The 7,192-nt window shown below is 46.3% G+C and overlaps 1 protein-coding gene across 1 annotated transcript in view; it reads left to right on the forward strand.

Annotated features, from left to right (window-relative positions):
• prkcaa (protein kinase C, alpha, a) overlaps positions 1–7,192 on the forward strand; it is a 151,907-nt gene that overhangs the window by 46,133 nt on the left and 98,582 nt on the right.

A 7,192-nucleotide genomic window follows, 5' to 3' on the forward strand; every position in this document is an offset into this window, starting at 1 on the left:
AGAGAGAGAGACAGATAGAGAGAGAGAGAGTTGCAGTGTGGTTTGCTCTGGTTTAGCAGGGTTTCATCCACAGACCACTTCACCACAGACAGGGTCTACACTCATACTGTGACTGACAGGAACACACACACACTCTTGCACAGTGACCCAGACGAAAACCCACAATCCCACTGTAACGTGTGTGTGTGTGTGTGTGTGTATAAGTGTGTGTGTGTGTGTGTGTGTATAAGTGTGTGTGTGTGTGTGTGTATAAGTGTGTGTGTGTGTGTGTGTGTGTGTGTGTGTGTGATTGGAATAAGTGAGAGGAAGTGGGACCATCCTGTCTCCCATTTCCATTTGCTCACAGCTGATTACGGCTGTGACCCGAGTGTGACCTGAGTGTTTGAGTCATCCTGACCCTCTCAGCCTCATCAGTGTTGCACTCTTCAGTCCTGTGAATTAAAGCCAGGGACACTGTGACACTACACACACACACACACACACACACACACACACATTTTTATGAGTTTTTGAAAACACCAATCAGCCATAACATTAAAACCACCTGCCTCATATACTGCAGGTCCTCCCTGTGCTGCCAACACAGCCCTGCCTCATCATGGCATGAACTCCACAAGACCTCTGAAGGTGTCCTGTGGTATCTGGCACCAAGACAAGACTCACTGTAGCAGCAGATCCTTTAGGTCCTGTATGTTGTGAGGTGGGCGGGGCCGCCATGAGCATCAGTTAGCCTTGGGCGCCCCAGACACCTGTTGCCGCCCCACTGGCTGGCCTTCCTTGGAGCACTCTTTTGGTAGGTACTGACCACTGCACACCAGGAACACCCCACAAGACCTGCCTGATATTTTGGAGAAGTCCCAAACCTGACCCGGTCGTCTCTAGAACCTCACAGTTTGGCTCAGATTCCTACGCTAGCCCCATTTCTCCTGCTTTAGCACCTCCATCACCTGACTGGTTCTGCACCTGCTGCCTCATATATATATATATATATATATATATATATATATATATATATATATATATGTGTGACAGGAGCCATCACTGGAAGCAGATAATCAATGAGATTCACTTCAGTTGGTTTTAATGTTATGGCTGATCGTAGAACACAATTTCTAGCATTGACATTTCTTTGGCTTCCTTTGAAGGTCCTGAAAATGTAGGAAAACGAACACAAAGAGAATAAAGAGGGGCTGTAGACCCTCATTTGAGAGAGAAGAGGGAGACAGGCAGGTCTTTTTACACACACACACACACACACACACACACACACACACACATACACACACTAGGCCTCCAGACTCCTGCTGAGCAGTGTGAGATGTGCTTTAATTTATTATGATTATGTCATTAGTGCCCGCCCTGCGTTCCCTTGGCAACAGGCTGCCCTGCCCCCCCGCAGGATTCAGACAGTAAGAGAAGACCTGCTGTGTGTGTCTCCGAACAGCTCAGCGGTGCTTCCTCTGCTCTGACACTGTTGTTAAAGCAGCAGCTTCAGGATCATGCTGAAGCTCCACTGGCTGGAACAGGGAGAACGGCGTCTCCGTCATTCCCACTCCGGGCCGGAACGCTGCTGCTACTACTGCACTATGGAGCTTTGGTGGTGGAGCTGCAGGTGGAGAACCTCTCTCCAGAACTGCTGTTCTGTAACGCTGCGTAACCCATAGAGTCATATTAGTGTAAAATCCTGTAGTGTTACTCTACCACCTCAGCCCACATGCTGCTCCACCTTCAGATCAAGCTTCTGGAGCTTCTCTCAGCTTGTATACAGCTGTCCATGAGAGGGCGCTCAAAGCGAGATTTGTATTTACGGCAGTGGAGTAAAAGGGATTTACTCTCCGTAACTGTAGGGGGAGCCCAGGAGCAAAAACGACCAATTCTTCCATAATGCTGCTTTAAGGCACCCTTCCTGTTTTTCTTATGCAGCCTGTTCATAAACAAGCCGACAAGAGCGTTAGTGAGGTCAGGGTGTTGGACGATCACTATATGGACACTATATTGATACACTATATGGACAAAAGTAATGGGACACCTGCTCATTCACTGTTTCTTCCAAAATCAAGGGTGTTAAAAAGAGTTTATCGGGTAACTGTCTCTACTATCCAGGGAGGCTTTCTACTAGATTTTGGAGGAGCTCACACATTTGAGTCATGCAATCTCAGGCTCATGGCTACGGCCTTGGATCCATCATAAGAGCAGAGCTGTGGACAGTTCTGCTGTTTAAAAACACATCACGAATCTGACGTTGACTTTGCGTTTCAATTCTTTCTCAAGAACTCACCACACACTGGCTGAGGTCAGGCTGCTCCTCTGCAGATGAGTTCCTGTGAGGTTGTTTTCGGGGTTCTGCTGAACTGCTAATGACGGACCTTCTCTGGAAAATGTTTGCATCCATCTGCAAGTTAACGTGTTTTCTCTTCCGTAGAAGAGTGTAAGAAGAATCCACAGGCTTAGTGTTGAATAGTCTGACCTACAGGCCTGTCCAGGACACCGGTCTGGCCAACAGTGGATGATACAATAATGTAAACTGTCAGCTGTCAGATTCACATTCACGTCAAAAAGTTTAAAAAAAACAACACGTCCAAATATTTTTGCACACCCCTTCTAATAAATTCATTCAGCTACTTTAAGTTGCACTTACTTACTGACACAAATGTGCAAATGCACACACACACACAGGCACTCACACAGCTTGTCTAGTCTACCTCTGGAGCAGGTAAACATGAACCTGTCTATTGGCACCATGCCTATTTAACACCAGGCGTGGGCTAGAGGGGGATAAAGCCCCCCAGCAGCATTGAGCTGTGGAGCAGTGGAAGAACTGTGTTCTCTGGATCGATGGTGGTGGTGTCACTGAATGCAATCAGTCAAATCCTCACAGCAATGCTGCTCCAAATTCTAGTAGAAAGCCTTCATCTCTGGACAGTAGAGACAGTTACTCCAACAAAAGCAGGAGAAACTCTTTTAATAGCCTTGATTTCAGACCAAACAATGAATGAATGAGTAGGTGTCCCAATACTTTTGTCCTCAGAGTATATATATATATATATATATATTATGTGTGGGTGTGGGTGTATTTATGGCTGCCCATACTGATAATATGATAATTATAACATAATATTTACTCTGCTTCCCCGTGGATCCAGGGACGTCCACGTTAGGTTGTCCAGACGTTGGTCCAGATGTGTTTGATGGTTGACAGTTTTGTATGTATTTGAGGGTGTTTTTCATTTTTCATACGGTCAGGAAGCATCAGGGCCACAGAGGAGGAGCCGGGGCAGAAAGGGAAGGCAGAAGACTGAGAGAGAGAGAGAGAGAGAGAGAGAGAGAGAGAGAGAGAGAGAGAGAGAGAGAGGGAGAGAGAGAGACGTCATGAGCATTCACCCCCTCAGTGCAGCACTTTATGGGCGCAGGCCTCTACTGGGTTATAACGAGCGCCCCGTGGAGTCGGCGCAGAACCGCTGGCTGGAGCTGCAGAGAGCAATTTAGCACCACAGCAGCTGGAAAACAGCTGGAAAAGAACTGTTACTTATGTCTGTACTGTAACGTCTGCTGGAGCTCAGATCTGTGCTGGTCTGGTCGTCCTCACTGTCTGAAGTTCAGCCACTTTAATTCATTACAGCTGATTTAATTGATTAGTCTCATTAGTGCAGTTTCTAACGGCTCCTTTCAAGTTTGTGTCGTCCATCCTCTAGCCTCTCACCAGTGGGCAGGGGTTTCTGATAAAGTGGCCAGTTAAAGCACAAGGTATGTGTTCCTAATCAGCGGACAGTGAGTGGAAGTAGAAGTTCAGGGTTTCTAATAAAATGGACAGTGAGTGGAACACACAGTGTAGGCGTTTCAAGTAAAGTGGCCAGTTACTTAAAGCACAAAGTGTAGGCGTTTCTAATAAAGTGGCCAGGATGAAGCACACAGTGTAGGTGTTTCTAATAAAGTGGCCAGGGAGTGGAGCTCACAGTGTAGGTGTTTCTAATAAAGTGGCCGGTGATGAAGCACACAGTGTAGGTGTTTCTGATAAAGTGGCCAGGAAGACGACATGGTGGGTAGGGGTTTCTAATAAAGTGTCCAGTTACTTAAAGCACACAGTAGATGTTTCTAATAAAGTGACCAGTGAGTGGAGCACACAGTGTAGGTGTTTCTAATAAAGTGGCCAGGAAGACGACATGGAGGGTAGGTGTTTCTAATAAAGTGGCCAGTAAGTGAAGTAGAAGTGTGGGGGTTTCTAATAAAGTGTCCAGTTACTTAAAGCACACAGCAGATGTTTCTAATAAAGTGCCAGTGAGTGGAGTACAAAGTGAAGGCATTTCCAATAAAGTGGCCAGGGAGTGGAGCACACAATGTAGGTGTTTCTAATAAAGTGGCCGGTGGGTGGAAGCACACGGTTCATGTTTCTGATAAAGTGGCCAGGAGGACGACATAGAGGGTAGGTGTTTCTAATAAAGTGGCCAGATAATAGGAGTAGAAGGTGGTGGCTCTGATGAAGTGGATGTACACCGAGCTCATGTGACGTAGGAGGAGGATGAGAGTGTTCCTCAGTGCAGCAGTAACTGCATTAAACCGTGTTCCTCCACCTTTCTGCTAAACAGCTCATCTGTTGATGGCGTGTGTGTGTGTGTGTGTGTGTGTGTGTGTGTGTGTGTGTGTGTTAGACCACAGCGGCAGATTTCTCCGGCCTGGGTTCCTGTTTTCTGCTGAAAGTATACGAGCAGTATCGAGTTAAAGTGCATTACTAAAACATATAACATAAAGTAATGAGATTACAAACAGGCTGCATTAGATTTCACAGTGGTTTGTGTTCTCGCCCAGGCGGAGATGGAGTGTGTGTGTGTGTGTGTGGTTGTGTGTGTGTGTGTTAACAGATGATCTGTCTGCAGCCTGTTTGTGCACCGTCGGGGCTTTTGCCCTTATTATGAGTCTCTCTTTCTTTACAACTTCACTCTTCAGGACCCTTTTGTGAGTAATGGATGTGAGAAAGGGCTGAGCTGTTGAGTCATAATTCACTGTGTGTGTGTGTGTGTGTGTGTGTGTGTGTGTGTGTGAAATCTCAGATTTACCTTGTCTGCTTGTCTATCTGTCTACCTGCCTGTATCCCTGTCTGTCTGTCTATCTAACAATCTGTCTGTCTACCTGGATGTATATTTGTCTGCTTGTCTGTCTGCTGGCCTGTCTGCCTGTCTGCCTGTCTGTCTGTGTGTCTGACTACAATGTCTATCTTTCTGCCTGCCGGTCTATCTGCATATCTATCCATATATCTGTCTGCTTGCCTGTCTGTCTTTCTGCCTGTCTACCTGTCAATCTACCTGTCTGTCTGTATCTCTGTCTGACCATTTATCGGTCTGTCTGTCTATCTGACAATCTGTTTGTCTGTCTGCCTATGTGTCTGTCTACCTAGATGTCTATCTGTTTGCCTGTCTGTCTGTCTGTCTGTCTGTGTGTGTGACTACCTGAATGTCTATCTTTCTGCCTGCCGGTCTATCTGCATATCTACCCATATATCTGTCTGCTTGCCTGTCTGTCTTTCTGTCTGTCTACCTGTCAATCTACCTGTCTGTCTGTATCTCTGTCTGACCATTTATCTGTCTGTCTATCTAACAATCTGTTTGTCTGTCTGCCTGTCTGTCTGTCTGTCTGTCTATCTGTATATCTACCTGTATGTCTGTCTACTAGTCTGTCTGTCTTTCTGACTGTCTACCTGCCAGTCTACATGTCTGTCTGTATCTCTGTATGTCAATTTATCTGTCTGTCTGTCTACCTGAATGTCTATCTGCCTGTCTGTCGACCTGTACAGTATATCTGTCGGTTTGTCTGTCTGTCTCTCTGCCTGTCTACTTGTATGTCTACCTGTTTGTGTGTCCGTCTGTCAGCCTATCTACCTGTATGTCTGCTCTGCATGTCTACCTCTGTGTCTGTCTCTCTGCCTGTCTACCTGTCTGTATGTTTCTCTGTCTATCTCTCTGTCTATATTTATCTGTCTGTCTGCTTGTCTTTCTTTCTGTCCATGGATCTGTCTGTCTAGCTGTGTATCTGTCTGGCCTTCTTTCTATCTGTCTGTCTACCTAAATGTTTGATTATGTATATTTATTGAACTCAGCCAGGATTCAGGTGTTTCTCTCAGTTCAGACGAACAGTGTGTGTATGTGTGTGTGTGTGTGTGTGGGCCGGATTAATGAAGCGGATTACAGGTGTGTGAGTGAGATCAGCGCTGAGGAGAAGATGACCCTCTGATTACGCTCAGTGCTGCTTTATCCATCACTCCACCCCGCCTGCTTTGTGTCCGGCCCTGATAAAGCGTCCTGGTCCTGTACCAATAAGCCGAGCTGTCCCGGGACGCTCTGATGTACAGCAGTGCTCTAAGAGCTGCAGAGGATCAGGACTGAGGATATTCTACAGTTCAGATAAGGCAGATAAACCAGTACAGTTAAACACAGTCTGTCACTCATCACCACCAGCAGATCCTCCTGGACTTTTAAGGGTTAATAGGTTCACGAGGTAGTGAGTGACTGACTGAATGACTGAGGGCTCGAGTGAGTGAGTGAGCCAGCAAGTGACTGAGTGAATAAGTGATTGAGCAAATGAGTGAGTGAGTGAGCCAGCAAGTGACTGAGTGAATAAGTGATTGAGCAAATGAGTGAGTGAGTAAGTGAGTGACTAAGTGCTCGAGAGAGATGAGTGAGTAGGTGAATGAGTGCACGAGTGAGTGACGGACTGACTGAGTGACCTCGCAAATACGTGAGCGAGTGAATGAGGGAACGAGTGAGTGAGTGTGTTAATAATTGACTGAGTGAGTGAGTGTGTTAATAATTGACTGAGTGAGCGAGTGAATGAGGGAACGAGTGAGTGAGTGTGTTAATGAGTGAGTGAGTGTGTGAAGGAATGAGTAAGGAAGTGAGTGACTGAGTGTGTTAATAATTGACTGAGTGAGTGAGTGAATGAGGGAACGAGTGAGTGAGTGTGTTAATAATTGACTGAGTGAGTGAGTGAATGAGGGAACGAGTGAGTGAGTGTGTTAATAATTGACTGAGTGAGTGAGTGAATGAGGGAACGAGTGAGTGAGTGTGTTAATGAGTGAGTGAGTGTGTGAAGGAATGAGTAAGGAAGTGAGTGAGTGAATGAGTGCACGAGTGAGTGACGGACTGACTGAGTGACCTCGCAAATACGTGAGCGAGTGAATGAGGGAACGAGTGAGTGAGTGTGA

The sequence above is a fragment of the Salminus brasiliensis genome, chromosome 7, assembly GCF_030463535.1.
Source record: "Salminus brasiliensis chromosome 7, fSalBra1.hap2, whole genome shotgun sequence".
Taxonomy (NCBI): domain Eukaryota; kingdom Metazoa; phylum Chordata; class Actinopteri; order Characiformes; family Bryconidae; genus Salminus; species Salminus brasiliensis.